General features: G+C 40.6%; 1 protein-coding gene and 1 pseudogene across 1 annotated transcript in view; both read left to right on the forward strand.

Annotated features, from left to right (window-relative positions):
* Nucleotides 1-16,654, forward strand: part of LOC143658590 (ret finger protein-like 4A) — a 128,149-nt gene that overhangs the window by 35,118 nt on the left and 76,377 nt on the right. The gene's annotated exons all lie outside the window — the stretch shown is intronic.
* On the forward strand, nucleotides 11,934-14,094 carry LOC143660115 (ret finger protein-like 4A; annotated as a pseudogene).

The following is a 16,654-nucleotide window of genomic DNA, read 5'->3' on the forward strand; positions in this document are numbered from 1 at the left end:
GCCTAGAGGTGGAGACAACACAGATAATCCATCAATTGATGAATTCATGAGCAAACGTGGCATATTCATACAGTGAAATAGTATTGGCCACTAAAAGGACTGAATTATGGATACACACTAAAACATGAATGAAACTTGACATCATGCTGAGTAGAATAATCGGACAGAAAGGAAAGTATTTTATGATTCTATTCCTATGGGATGCTCAGAATGGGAAACTCTACAGAGATAAAGGTTGATTTCTGTTTGCTTCCAGGTAGGATGGGACAGAGGAATAGAAGTGATAGCCAAAGGGTGCAGGGTTTCTTTTAGAAGTGAAGAAAATGTCCTAAAGTAGACTGTGGTGATGGTTGCACATATCTGTGAATATGCAAAAAAGCCCTGATTTGTGCACTTTCAACTGTTCAGTAGTATGATATGTGAATTATATGTCAAAGCAGTTTTGAAAAGAAACTTTTAAAAGATGAGAAACACTTTTACTTATTTTTAGTAATTATTTTATCAATTTCTGAGAATGGTTCTTTTCCCAATCCTTAACTTCAGGCTGGGATGTCAGCGAAAGTTGCAGAATCACAAAGTCTGCAACCCTACCCCTCCCAGGAAAACCCAAAAAAAAAAGAGAGAGAGAGAGAAAAATCTGGCAAAAGTGGTCAAAATCAACCTGACTGGAGATCTGTGGGATAGTTAAAGGTTTGAGGACACTAAATGCACACTTAAGCAGAAGGGAGCCACTGACGCAGAGGACAGCTGGGTTTAACTCACCCTTGCCCTGACCCCTTCCCGCCAAGGGGCAGGTGTGAAGAAGGCAGTGCTCATTCCCACAGTGGATGGCTGGAGGCAGATGGCACAGAGTGGTCCTTGCTCCCAAAGAGCTGAGTTTGTCTGCTTTGCCTGGGGTGTGGGTTCCCTGAAGGTCAGACGCGAGGGGCTCACCTCTGTTCCCATATCATGGAGCTCTCCCGTGGTGAAGCAGTTAAGAGTACAAGGAGGCTCCTCCACACAGGGAAAAGCTGCGTCTGCCTGCAGCAGACAATAGGCAGTGGGAAGCCTGGGACAAAAAGCTGGGGATAAGATCATCTGAAGAATAAGGGCTTTGACTAGCTCCTGCATACCGGAAAATGTAGAAAGCCCTTGTGCTGAGGGCAGGAGGCATGCTCTGCAGAGACCTGAGAGTGATGCGCTTTCCCCACAGGAAATGGAGGGTAGGGCAGGGTGGTAATGGCCTGGCTAAGGGTGAAGGAGTGCTGCAAGCCAGAACCAATCCACAAAGGTCTGGAGTGGTGGCTTGTGGCTGTATGCATCCCAGAAAAACATGTTCTCGCTTCTAATCCGCACCTGTGGGTGTGCAGATATTGAAGGTAGGATGTTTGAAGAGGCTATTTCTGTTAAGGGGTGGCCCACCTCATTTAGGAGGTAAATTGTTGTGGGGCAGAGCTTTGGTCACCACTGCTTTGACAGCAAGAAGCAGAAGTCCAGTGCATTAAGCAAAATAAATGAATGGAAATTTAACTAAAATCATGGTAATGGCATTTTACTTCACCTAACCAGTAAACACAGCCACTGACTTGGACATATCTAGATTCAGAGAATCCGTGACATCAGGGCTTTGCTTCTTTCTCCAGCTCTTTCTCCTCCCTCCTCCTTCCTCCCTCCTCCCTCCTCCCTGTATTGTCCTAATTCTGCAACCATCTGCCTCCCCAGCACTGGACAAGGTTCCTCACCATGCAGGTGTCCAAAAGAAGGTGGCACCGTTCCCCACAGTTCATTGGTTGAGTCTAAAGAGACCCTGATTGGCCCAGTTTGAGTCATCACCTCATCCAAGAACATTTCATGCAACCAGAATCATGGGGAACTCAACTGCTGAGACTTGAGCTCCTGCTGTGGACCCAGTGGGGAGGGCAGAGCAGAGGGACAGACCCACAAGCACTGATGAGTGAAAGCAGCTGTTTCCCCAAAGAATAAGCAACTCACCACATCAGACAGAGCAGGGAAGAATCATGTTAGTCTCTCTAAGACACAAATCTCAGCATTTCTAGATCTTACATGTTAAAATGCTGTCTTTTGCTCACATAATCTAATCTGTGTTTCCTGATTGGAGAGTGTCTTTGAAGTAGTGGTTCAAGGACCTAGGTTCTCCACTTTTTTATCTGTGCCTTCTTCACTAAGTGACTTCTACAACAGTCCTCTGATCTCCAAGGAGCCAAATTCAGGAAAGGAGAAGGTGAAGAGGACATGACCCCATCAAAGCCACCTCTGACCATGACACACAACCATCTCCGTGGCGGCAGCCACAGTAAGGGAGGCTGGAAAGGTAGCCCAGACTGAGCTGCCACTTACCTGGGAATTGTGTGCTCTGGAAGGGGAGTGCACAGATGTGGGCACAGGCTGGTGGACAGAGGTGGCCTGTGCACAGTGCCCACAGCCCTGCATGGAGGAAGGTAGTGCAGTGCACACTCTCCAGGCCAGGGGCCTCCAGGAGGCTCTCATAGTGACCATGGGGCTTTTACTTAATGGATTCTTGGCAGAAGAAAAGGAAATGTCTTCGTAGAGATTATGGTGGTGAAGGCATGGCTGTTTGCTTAGGTTGGATTCTATGATATGTGATTAAAACTGTTTGAAAATGTACAGATATCTGAGAAAGCACTGACCTGTGCACCTGGGTCACATCTGCCCCCAGCCCATGAAGGCATAATGCCAACCTACTGTCATAGCTCTATGCATGCACACAAAGGGCCCCATGCCCTAGACCAGTGTACACCAGGGTTATGACACCCACACGCCTATGCATCTGCACAGCTACCTCCTCCCTGGCCACTAGGCATCCATGTTCACACGCACCAGCATAACATCCCCAATCTGCACATATACCTGTGCTGCAATGCATCGCCACGCTGTTGTGCCCCAGCCAGTGCCCTGCATCCTGCTACACATCACCCTGCAAACACAAGGCTTTAGAACACTGAAGGAAATCACGTCCCAAAGTAAATCAATCAAGATACATACATGCGATGAAGACAGCAGAAGATCATTAAGCATATCACAATGCAGACAGATATAGCCCAGCTTAATGACCAAATTAAAACACCAGACTGCATACAGATATTGGAACAACTAATAGAAGATATTCATATAACTCTACTTGACAAAATAAGTGGAATGGCTGATGACATAAAGGAGACCAATAAGACAGTAGAAGAACACAAAGAGGAATTTGAAAGAGTAAATAGAAAAACAGCAGAAATCACAGAGATGAAAGACTCTGTTGACCAAATTAAAAACATACTAGAAGTACACAACAGCATATTTGAAGGGAAAGAAGAAAGAGTAAGTGATATAGAGAACAGGAAAATTGACTTTGAATACTCAAAACAGCAAATGTAAAAAAAAAGATGGAAAAATTAAATAGGAACTCAGGGAAATGATAGACAAAACAAAGCGCACAAATAGAAGAATCATTGAGGTCCCAGAAGGAGAATAGAGGAGTAAAGGGCTAGGGAGAGTAGTTGGGGATATAATGGGGGAAAACTCCCCAACCCTTATAAAGGACATAAATATACAAGTCAAAGAGGTCCAACGATCTTCAAGCAGAATAAATCCAAATAGGCCTTATCCAAGACAAATACTAAATCAGTCTGTTAAATGTTGAAGAGAAGCAGAAAATTCTGAAAGTAGCTAAAGAAAAACAATCCACAACATACAAGGGATGTGGCAATGGCTGTGCTTAAGGGAAATTTATTGCCCAGAATACCTATATTAAAAAACAAGAATGAGCAAAAATTGAGGACTTGAGAGCACACATGGGGGAACTCGAGAAAGAACAGCAAACTAATCCCAAAGCAAATAGAAGAAGAGAAATAACAAAGATCAAAATAGAGATAAATGAGGGAACAAAAAACAATAGAAAGAATCAATAAAACCAAAAGTTAATTCTTTGGGAAAATCAATAAAATTGATGGGCTATTAGTAAGAATGACAAAGAAAAAAGGAGAGAGGATGAAAATCAAAATCAGAAATAAGAAGCGTGTCTTATCACAGAGCTGAAGAAATAAAAGTAATCATAAGATGATACTATGAAGAACTATATGCCAACAAACTAGAGAACTTGGATGAAATTGGCAAATTCCTGGAAACACAAAAACAAGCTACACTGATTCAGGAAGAAATAGAAGATCTCAACAAACCAATCACAAGGAAAGAGATTCACTCAATCATCAAAAATCTTCATACAAAGAAATGCCAAGGCCAGATAACATCACAGGGGAATTTTATTAAACATCCCAAAAAGAACTAACCTGAAACCTTCCTAGACTTTTCCCATAAAAATGAGATAAAAGGAACTCTACCTAACTCATTTTATGGAACTAATATAATTTTAATACTAAAACTGCGTAAAGATGCTATAAGAAAGGAAAACTACAGGCCAAGCTCCTTAATGAACATAGATGCAAAAATTCTCAACAAAATCTTAGCAAATCAAATGCAACAACACCTTAAAATAATTATATACCATGACCAAATGGGGTTTATACCAGGAATGCAAGGATGGTTCTACACAAGAAAATCAATTAATGTAGTACAGCACATTAACAAATTAAAAGGGAAAAAATCACATGATCACCTCAATTGATGCTGAAAAGCATTTGACAAAATTCAGCATCCTTTTCTGATAAAAACACTCCAAAAGATAGCAATGAAAGGTAACTATCCCAATATGATAAACTGATAGCCAGTATCATACTCAATGGAGAGAAATTGAAAGCTTTTCCCCTAAGATCAGGAATGAGAGAAAGATGCCCACGTCACCACTATTATTCAACATCATGCTAGAAGTTCTAGCTAAAGCAACCAGGCAGGTCAAAGAAGTAAAAGGCACCCAAATTGGAAACGAAGAAACAAAGCTTTCCTTTTTTGCAGATGACATGATACTATTCTTGGAAGATCCTGAGAAATCTAGAGAAAAGTTACTTGAGCTAATAAATTCAACAAGGTGGCACGATATAAAACTAATGTGAAAAAACTAGTAACATTTCTACACATAAGTAAAGACCTAACTGAGGAGGTCAGTTAAGCAAAAAAATTCCATTCAAAATAACAACCAAAGAATCAAGTACTTAGGATTGAACTTAATAGGGATGTAAAGAATTTCTACTCAGAAAACTACATAACATTGCTAAAAGAAATCAAAGATCTAAATAGGTGGAAAGACATTCCCTGCTCATGGATAGGAAGCTAGATAAAGTTAAGATGTCTGTTCTACCCCAAAATGATTGACTGATTCAACACAGTACCAATCAAAATTCCAATAACCTACTTTAAAGACTTGGAAAAGCTAGTTACAAAATTGATCTGGAAGCTTAAGAGATCCCAAATAGCTAAAAGCATTGTTAAAAGAATGATGTGAGAGGATTAACACTCCCTGATTTTAAAACCTACTATAAAGCCAGAGTGGACAAAACAGCATGGTCCTGGCACAAAGATAGAAGCATTGACCAATGGAATCAAATTGACAGTGCAGAAAGACACAAATCTATGATCAATTGATTTTTTACAAGGCCCTCAAATTCTCTGAACTGTGAAAAAAATAGTCTTTTCAATAAATGGGCATGGAATAACTGGATATCAATAGCCAAAAAAATGAAAGAGGACCCCAATCTTACACCCTACACAAACATTAACTCAAAGTGCATCAAACGCCTAAATATAAGAGTTAGCACCATAAGGCTTCTAGAAGAAAATGTAGGAAACATCTTCAAGACCAAGTAACAGGAGGTAGCTTCCTAAACTTTTCACCCAAAGCACAAGCAACAAAAGAAAAAATAATAAATGGGAGCACCTCAAAATCAAATGTTTCTACAACTGAAAAGACTGTCAAAAAGGTGAAGTGGCAGCCGACTCAAAGGGAGAAAATATTTGGAAATCAAATATCAGACAAAGGTTTTATATCCTGTATAAACGAAGACATCATACAACCCAACAACAAAAGAACAAACAACACAATTATAAAATGGGCTAAAGACATGAATAGGCATTTTTCTGAAGAATGAATACAGATGGTTCAAAAGCACATGAAGAGCTTTTCATTTTCATTGGCTATAAGGGAAATGTAGATGAAGACTACAGTGAGATACCACCTCACACCTATAAGAATGGCTGCTATTAAACAAACAGCAAAGTATAAATGTTAGAAAGATTATGGAGAAATTGGGTCTCTTATGCACTGCTGTGTGAATATAAAATGGTGCAGCCACTATGGAAAGACTGCTTGGTGGTTTCTTAGGAAACTATATATTGAATTGCCCTATGGCCCAGCAATAGTACTACTTGAGATATACTCAGAAAAGCTGAAAGCAATGACACAAACAGACATTTGCACACTGATGTTCATAGCAGCATTATTCACAATTGCCAAAAGATGGAAACAAACCAAATGCCCATCAACAGATGACTTCATTAACAAAATGTGGTATATACATATGATGGGATATTATGCCGCAGTACGATGAAATGACATCCTGAAGCACATGACAAGATGGATGAGACCTGAGGACATAATGCTGAGTGAAATAAGCTGGACACAAAAAAATAGATGCTGTATGATTCCACCTTTATGACCATGGTAAATGTAAAAGCAGATGCTTATGATAAAGAATATAGAGGACTCAGAGATGCATAGAAGCTAAAGTTGGGTGAATGGCTAGCTAAAGAGGTTAAACTCCAATATAAAGGAATAGAAAGAAGTGAAGATGATTTTCTAGTGGATGTATACATAATATTACCATATTGAAGATGAACAAGATTGAAAAGGGTTGTATAAGCTTATGTGCCCCACTGTTTCTTACTGGAAATATGAATTGGTTCTTCCAAGAACCTCAAAGGTATGATTTGGGTACAAAGAGGGGTTAAGAACAGGGTACAGGGGAAAACTGCTATTGCATGCTATGGGCTATGTTTAAAAGGAAAATATCAGCACTATCATGGCAACATTAGAGGTAAATAATGGGGGGGAGGGACAAGGGTTAAGAGGAGGTCTAGATTTCCTATTTGGCAAGGGTGTGTTTATTGGTTTTCTTTTTCTTGGGAACAATTAAATTATCTAAAATTGAAAGTGTTATCTAAAATTAAGAATGTTGGTATATATATAACCTGATGTTTAGAAATAAGAACAAAGCCAATCAGTTTGGGGTCAAACTAATTCAGAACACAGGGGTAAAGAAGACAATGTCTGTATTTTTGAACCACACATACTCTTTGAGACCAAAGGAAGAAAGTTTTATTTGGTCTGGAATTGAAATTTTCTGTAGCACACAATCTAACTCAACCTATCTTTATAGTTCATTTGAACAATTGAAACACAGTTAGCCCGAAATAAGGAAGAGGTCCTTTAATCCTGTATAGCTTAATGTGATACCTGGATACATCCTAGAGTATATTAAGCAGATAATCAAAAAGTATTGGCAAAGTCTCTTGAGGGATGGGAGAAAAAATATGAAGCTATTAAATTTTACCATCAGGAAATCTCCTGATACTGTGTCAAATGTTAGGGACACCCAAATCAATAGGCCATGCCCTTGATCTTGAGGCTTATACTTGTAAAGCTTATTTAGATAGTGGAGAAGCTTAGCCTGCCACAGGTTACTTCTGGAGGACTTCTTTTGTTACTCAGATGTGGCCTCACTCTCTGTAAACCTGATTCTGCAAGTTAAATCATTGCCCACCCCACTATAAGGCACATGACATCCAGGGATGAAAGTCCCCCTGGTGATGTGGGAGATGAGTCCCAAGAATGAATCCATCCCTGGCACCATGGGACCAATGATTCCATCCTTACCAAAAGAGGGGAAAGAAGTGTAACTAATAAAGTATCAGTGGCAAAGAGAGTTCCAATAGAGTCAAGAGGCCACTGTGGAGGTTGCTCTTACGCAAACTTCAGTTAGACCTTGCTACCTATCACAACCTGCAAACCCTCAACCAGAACCATTCCAACCAATCCTAAAGAACATCTATGGCAATATATAAGATTCCACAAAAGTTCCATGTACTAGAGTATCGTTCCAGAAACCTACAACCTCCAGATGGGCCCCTGGTCCAGATAAGTCCTGAGATCTAGAGGGCACAACTTCTACAGAACATCAGATAGTTCCATTTCTCCACCACATATTAGTGGCAGACCCTCCAACATGAAAAATTTAGAATGGCCATAGCCCAAACAGCCCTAAAGAGAGGGATGGAAAGATTAAAGGTGATGGTGGAGTTACACGGAGAAGATAGGATTTAACAAATGAATATGAATGCTGAATTACTAAATTGATATCTCTTTGAGTCTCCAAATATCTTAGAGCAGCTAGAAGTAAAACTTAAAATTGTGGAATTGTAACCCATATCAAACTCTGAAATATGTTTTGCAATTAATTAAATTGTTAATTAATTGTTGTGCTTTGAAATGTATTGCTTTTTCTGCATATATGTTCTTTTTCCCAAAAAAAGAAGGAAAATAGTTGGTTGTGATTTAAAAAAAATGTGTAAATCTCCTAGTCTCCTATATTCTGGAGCAGGTAGAAGGAAAAATATCTGAGAGGACTGTATGACAGCCCATAACAAACTCTGGGATCTGTCTTGTAACTACTTGTTGAAGAGTGCTTTGAAAACTGTTGCTTTTTTATTTCTTTGCTTTGTATATATGTTACCCTATATAATAAGAAAATTTTTTAAAAAAACAAGACAGAAAGGACAGACTTAATAGCTTATCTCAAAATAGCTACTAATGTGTAATAGTTGGCCACCCCATTACTTATTATAGATAGAGGTCCTATGACTTTTTTACATGTATCATATCTAAATTGTTTCATACAATAGAGTTCAAATTAGAATGGCTGATAGTATATTATTGTTGGACAGCCCAGAGTTAAATAAGATTAGCTTATAGTTAAATGAATATGATCAAGCTTTTAAAATTTTGATATAATTATGGTTCAGGAAGTGTTATCACTATTTCTCCTTTGTAAAGATATAATTGGACTGAGGCTTGGCTGAGTTAGTAATGTTCAACTTTTCACAGAGATTGTGAATGCCAGCTCTTAATCTATAGGAGATCTTTTTGGTCTCAACTGGGTCAATCTAATTAAAATTCCCTGAATTAATTTTAAAAAAAAGTAAACTAGTATATAGGGTGGTGCAATGGTGGTTCAGTGGTAGGGTTCTCGCCTGCCATGCCAGAGACCCATGTTCAATTCCTGGTGCCACCTCATGCCAAAAATAAATAAATACATAAGAGTAAGAAAGCAAATTGGAATGCATATTATTTATTAATGTGGAGTCAATATTAATAAGAATGAATGCTTTAGATCATAAGAAGGTAGAGCACAAAAATAAATGTACAGGTTTAAGTTTAGTTACAAGTCAAGGTATAAGTAACCATTTGTGAATATTTACTAGGAACAATCCTCTTGAGATTTATAAGCACTCAAATATAAAATTTCTGAAAATACAATTCATTTTGAACTAGAATTACAATGTGGAGTGAAACCATTGTATTAGTCAGGGTTCCCTAGGGAAACAACCAACAGGAGATGCTTGTAAATATTGTGAGGTTTTATAAGAGCATCTCACACATGGTGGGAATGCACATGTCCAAGTCCCATAGGGCGGGCTGCAGTCTGGGGACTCTGATGAAGGTTTACCACGAATTCCCCAGGAGAGGCTGGCTCGCTGAAGTAGAGATGAAAATTCTGCCTCTGCCTGCTGAAGTCGTCACTTCTGGTAAAGCCTACAGCTGATTGGATGAAATGTCTCTCATTACTGAAGACAGTCTCCTCAGCTGATTCAGATGTAATCAGCCATAAATGCAATGAACTTATTAATGATTTAAGTCCATGAAATGTCCTCACAGTAACAGGCCAGAGCTTTCTTGGCTAGAAAACTGGGCACCAACACGTGGCCATGTTGACACATGAACCTAAACATCACAACCATTTATGGCTTTTCTTTCTCATTGGTAAAAATCCTATTGCTACCACAATGAAATCAAAATATGATTGAGTTAAGGAGGTGTGGTCTGGCACAAATAAGAAAAGAGAAAGAACCCTCTATATAAAAGCCATTTGTTGGGGGATTTCCCTCAAGAGCCTTGGGAAGCAGCTGTGGGCCAGAAGAGGATCTCCTGGGGAAGAGGTGTGATGAGTAGGTTGTGGTGTCAACTTGTCAAAGGATTATGCCCAGTTTTCTGGGCAGGCAGGCACTGGCCTGACTATTGCCACTAGGATATTTTGTGGCTGGTTGATAAACTGGAAGACTTGTATATTAAGTCATCAGTCTGTTGATTGCATCTGTGGCCGATTACATCTGAGACCAACTAAGGTGTGCCTGCCACAATGAGATAATTCAATCAGTTGAGGATTTAAGGAAGATGAGAGACTCTTTCCCTGCTTCTTCAGCCAGCAAGCCACTCCTGTGGAGATCATCCAGACCCTTCACAGCCTACGTTACAGAATTTGGTCTCTTTCCCTGTGGTTGCATGAGACAACTGTATAAATTGCATAATTAACAGATTCTCCTGTTGATTCTGTTTTTCTAGAGAATCCAACTAACACAAGAGGAGAGTCTAATTTTATGAATTTTTTTTCATTTCTCAGATCCCTTGAGTGGTATATGTAAGAAAGCAAGATCTGGGGAAGTGAATACGTCAGAAATTGAGCTCGTGTGGGTTGAGTCCCCTCAATGACACACACAGGGTGTGCTCTTAGGGACACTTGGATCCCAACTCAAGAAGCAGTAGCAGAACCTCGACTTTCATTTTTCAGGCAGGAAAAATGGATTTTCACCATTTTACTTAATCATATAATACCTTGGGCTATTCTACCAGTGATGAATTGAGTTTCCACCATAGAGTTCATCAGTATCACAGGTTGTGTTTTGGGTTTTTGCTAGTCAGGTCACATGGACTGGAGGAACTGGAGGGTCTTTGAGTTAAGACCAGTATTGTCTGATAAGAAGATAATATGGCCCACATGTGTAATTTTTCATTTTCTAGTAGCCACATTAAAGTAAAAAGAAAGAAGTCAAATTAGTTCAATAGTCTAAATATCACCATATTACCTTGTAATGAATTTGAAACTCTTGTCAATCAAGAAATAACAAATGAAGCCCCAAGGCGGCAAAAGCATTGAATTGGGGTCTTAGAATAACAATTTGGGAGCTCAGACTCAGTTAGCAACCCAAATCACGTCCCGTCCTGGCATTTCCAAGGTTTCTCAAAGAAGATGAGACAAGTTTGTTTGTGGTTGGTGGATATCTCGGGTGCTCTACCTGTCCTTCGAGTTAGACAGCAAACAGTTATTTTTCTTGTGGATTGTTTTATGGTCCGGATGACTTGGGGTTTTGAGGAACTATTGCCTGAGGCTTTGAATGCTGTGACAGTTTGTGACATACGGTGAGACCTGCAGATGAGTTGCCTGCAGGATCAGCTCCCAACTCCATTTTAAATCTCTTAGCCATAGTAACTCTACTTATCTTATTTATTTCAACACTGTTATCACTGAGAAAGTTTACGTTCTCTTGTCCTTGTGATGTCTTTGCCCTGTGTGGATTCTATGCTCACAGCACAACTCAATTCAGACCAGTCCCATTGCTGGCGATCAATAGCTCCCCGTGAGCAGTTCAGCTCCAGACTTTTTCACCACTTCAATTCAGACTTGAATGTTGAATTGTGCTCTTCACTCAACCTAGAATTTCAAATTCAGATGATCAGGACCGTGAGTCTTTGATTTGCATCATGATCTCCTAGTAGTAGAGATCTATGCGGCATATGCACAATAGCTCTACACCCTTATAGATGATCAAACCCCAATTAATTCATTTCATGGAACCTCCATCTTATAAATTATCACATTTATATGACATGTGAAGGCATCATGTCCATTCTTTCTCCAGCAGGAGACATGGCTAAACACTTTCAAGAAGCAATCAAATGTCCTGTGTGTCGTGCTTATTTTGAGAAACCCATGTACTTAAAATGTGGATACATCTGCTGCCAGAACTGCATCAATCCCCTGAAGAGGGATACCCTAGGGGAGAGTGTTCTGCATCCCACTTGCTCTTTGGTTTCTCTGAAGGATGACATTAGGGCACACTGTCAGCTGGGGAAGCTGGTTTCCAACACCAAGGACCTGGAGCCCCACCTGAGAGCTGCACTACAGATAAACCCAAGGATGATGAAATGCAAAGGTAAGGAATCTGGACAACCCACTCCTCCCACAAAGGGCCCTGCAATATGGAACTGGACAAACAGTCTGCATTAGATATTTCCACAAGTTGGGCACTTAAAATGTCCATGCTCCCAGAGCATATGGGAGTATAACTTAGATGAACTGGGGATTCTTAAGGAAATCAAATATCTAAGCCATGCCCTAGATTGATGCTGTCCAACTCTAGAACCACAGGTGGCCACCCAGAACTGGGAGTGGGGACAGTGCCCCAATGGAATATATAATATACAGGTAATGTTGTGTTAAATAAGATATATTATTAAAATTAATTTTACCTGTTTCTTCATGTGTCTGTTAGAAAAGTTGCAATTAAACACATGATTTGCATCATATTTCTCTTGGGCAGCACTGCCTATTCACAGCTTCTCAGACTTGAATATGTGCTAAGCTACATGGGGACCTCATTAAAATTCAGATTCATGTTCTTTCACAGGTCTGGTCTGAGAATCTGGATTTCAGTCCTGAGCCCAGGTGTTGCTAAAGCTGCTAGTTCATGAACGGCACAGCCCTGCACTCACTGAATCTGACCACCTCACTGGCTGTGAGCCCCAGGAACCTGCCATGTTAAGAAGCTCCCAGGTGATTTTAATCGCCTGTCACTGTAGACAACCAGGAGGGTGAAGGCATGTAGTCCAGGGTCAGACCCCCAGGCAAAGGCTGGTGAAAGGGGAGGGGATGGTGATTCCTATAGAATGAGGTCCAGTTGCAGAATCTGGAGCTGAGCCGGCAACATGCCCTCCCCCCACTCACTGACCTAATGCTACAGGAAATAGGACCAGATTCCACTTTCCAGCTGAAATCTTAGTTATTTTTGTGATCCACATGGAGAGAGGTAAACGGTAGATATGAATTCTCTGAAGTCAGCTGCATGGATAATAGCACTAAAGTAAGTTCCCAGAGCAGACCTGTGAGGTGCTAGAATGCAGGCTCTTCTCTACTCCCCATGTCACAGGGTGCCTGAAATTCATGGCGGCTGTTTGGGGTGTGAAGATGAGTGTGCTTTAGTGTATGTCTCAGAACACACATTCTACTTCGAAAATAATGGATTTATTTATTTTCCTACTGTTCTTCTTTTTACTCCACACAAACCATTGTTTTGTGTTGTGAAAAATATCCAGATATTTTTGTCTCCCCAGGAAATTTTTTACTTAGGGAAAAAAGCAAAATTAAGAAAATATGGGAGGCTGCTTAGGACCTTGTAGTAAAAGTGAGTTGTGGGTGTGGTTTGCCTTATTGCTGAGTGACGTATTTTTCCCCCACAGTGGACATGACCTTGGACACTGACACAGCCCACAACTACCTCCTCATTTCTGAGGACCAGAGCAGTGTGCAGTGTGTGCACAGCAGACAGAGCCGGGAAGAGCGCGCTGAGAGATTCTGCTTCGGAGTCTGCATGCTGGGCTCCTCTCGGTTCACCTCTGGCCTCCATTACCAGGAGGTGGACGTGGGAATAAGCAAAGAATGGGATCTGGGCATCTGCAAAGAATCTGTTCCGTGAGAAGGGAATGTCTTGATGACCACAGAACTTGGATTCTGGATGCTGAATTTGAGAAAAAGAAAATATTTCTCAGTCAGCACTAAACCAAGGACTGTTCTTTGGGTAAACCCCCAGCTACACCAAGTGGGCATTTTCCTGGATATGGATATTGGAAGCATCACTTTTTGTGACATTAGCAATGGATCCCATATCTTCACATTTACCAAAATTTGTGCTTCTGAGCCACTGAGGCCATTCTTTTCTCCAGCAAATCCAAGAAATGATGATGCAAGCTTCTTGCGTGTCTGTTCTGCAATGACTCCAAGTGCCCCTTTCCTCCAGCACAACCAAAAATAGAGCAGTGAAGCCAAGACACAAAACTCACTCATTGGAATTTACTTTGGGCTCCTTTCTACTTGGTCTACATATCCCAGAGTACTTGAAAAATGTGAAGTATTTCATGAATCACAAACACCAAATTTTAATTAGAGTATACTTGAATTTTAAACATTAAATGTTGTCATAGCCAAGCTTAGTGAATTTTAAGTTATTTCTTTTGCTATTTTAATACTTTTAAATAAAAATCATTTTACGACTGCTTTTGGAATGATCTGATTTCTCACTCACTTATTTTTGATCTTTGAAAAAGCATCTGTGTGAAAAAGTCCCCATACCATAAAAGGAACTGGATGAAATCTGACACCTAAATTGGTGATACTTTTTAAACAGCAGTGCTTGCTAGCCCTGAGAACAGCTTGGACTGACAGGGAGAAATTTAAGGGCAGATAATAATTGTTCTTCATTTCCTTGACTTGTGACATCCGACAAGGTAACTACTAGAACCACTAGTGCACACTGAGCCCTTAAATGTCACCATTGCCATGTGGAAATGGTTATATTTTTGATATATTGGGCTAAGAAAAAAGCAAGATTAATCCCATCTGTTTCCTTTCCTGTCTGCCAATGTGGCTCTAGAACATTGAACATGACACATGTGGCTTTATCAGCATCTGCTTGTCAGCACTGGCCTGGACCCTGCTCCTCCTGACGCAGATCCGGGGACCGTGAGAGCCGAATGCTGTGCGCCAGTTCTTGATGCTCACACCTAGGATACACCGAGCCAGTCAGCGTGTTCAAGGAGCTCCCTTTGCTTTGAACACATTAACCACATCACATATGAATGTTTAGGAATATTTGAAGGTGTTCGAGAGTCTGGTTCATCAGCAGTGTGAGCTGAGCTGAGAGACCCTCCTCACGGTAACAAGAATGTGCTGGGGATATGTGAGAGATTATTAATAATGCAAAGGTCCCTTTCAATGGGGACAGGGAAGTCCAGGACACAAATAACAGTGGCAGGTATCAGAGTCAGGGTCCCAGAAGCTCAGCTGAGACCAGAATTCCTGTCCTCCCAGAATAAACCACAGAAGAAGTGGTGGAAGCAGGGGAAGGAAGAGGGATAAGTCAATAAAAGCTACATTTTAGGTAAAAACTAGGTATGCTTTGTCTAGTGAAATTATACTTCAAAACATGAGCAAGTGAAGTCTCTTTAAGAAAAAATAAAACTAGGAATGCTGCCATCTGACCCGTTGTTAGTCAGGGTTCTATAAAGAAACCACCAAGAGGAGAGATCTGTAAATATAATATTTATAAATGTGTCTCATGCAACTGTGGTAATGGAAGAATCCAAAATCCATAGGGCACACGGTGAAGCTGGCTGCTCCAATGAAGGGTCTGGATGATCGCCACAGGAGAGGCTCATGGGCTGAAGAAGCAGGGAGTGTCACTTCTTCCTTAGAAGCCTTCAACTGATTGTATTATCTTCTGGTGACAGCATGCCTTAGTTGATCACAGGTGCAATCAACTGACTGATGATTGAATCCACCACCCACAAAATATCTTTGTAGCAATGGACAGGAAGTGCTTGCCTGACCAGACAACTGAGCATAATCATTTGGTCAAGGTGTCACCAGAACCCAACCATCACTGTCTACCCCTTGCCAACTTGGCAGCTCTACACATCAGCTTGAAACAGGCTTAATTTCCAAATAGAACACAATAACAGACAGGTTTGCCTAACAATACTCAACTGTCCTGTGTACAACCAGGAATGCACCGCATATCTCAGAAGAGGGTGCTAGTCCTTACATAACATTCACTCTTAAACTTCATGTGCTATGACTTAAATAGTATAACGTGAACAATAACAACTTATGTCATTTGGTAAGAGGAAAATGAGATATTTGCATATGTACAAATGCAAACATACTCATAACAAAACAGGGAGGAAATACTCATACAATCACAATTGCATTTCTGTAACTCATTACATGGTTATAGTTCACATTTATCGCTACCTTCTTCTACTACCCATTCTGTGTTCCATTTGCCATCAGCAAGCACTTCAGCAGCTCCTGGTTTTACTCTGGGTGGGTGACCTAGACCTTCATTCCTGAAGTTTCTGGGTCATTGGTAGTCCTGCCAGGATTGGGTTGTTGCTGTTTTCCATTGGCTTTCATCACAGGGGTGGTAGGACTAAGAGACATCCTAGGGAATCTCCTGTTTTCCAGGAAAACTCTTCTTTACCTCTTTTGTGTAACTGCAGTCCTATTTCCCCTTGATCATCAAGATCAGTCGCTGCCAGACAAAAGTAATCTTCTTTCATGCCTGTTGATTCAGTTGAAAGAGAAGCCCAAAGTGGACAGGTGGCCGTCTCAACTTCCAGTTCAATGGAATCATTGTTGCATCTCTCGGAAGGAGCATTACTCCTTTTGGAACTAAGATCTCTTAGATCAGAGCTTAAGGTCTCAGGGTCAGAAAGCAAAACTTTTCCTATTGGATCCCCAGGGTTGATAGTGAGTGGTGCCACTCCCATTTCTACCCCTTGGTTCCTGGACTCATGAATCCTGGCTATGGGAGA

Source organism: Tamandua tetradactyla, chromosome 16, assembly GCF_023851605.1.
Source record: "Tamandua tetradactyla isolate mTamTet1 chromosome 16, mTamTet1.pri, whole genome shotgun sequence".
NCBI lineage: Eukaryota > Metazoa > Chordata > Mammalia > Pilosa > Myrmecophagidae > Tamandua > Tamandua tetradactyla.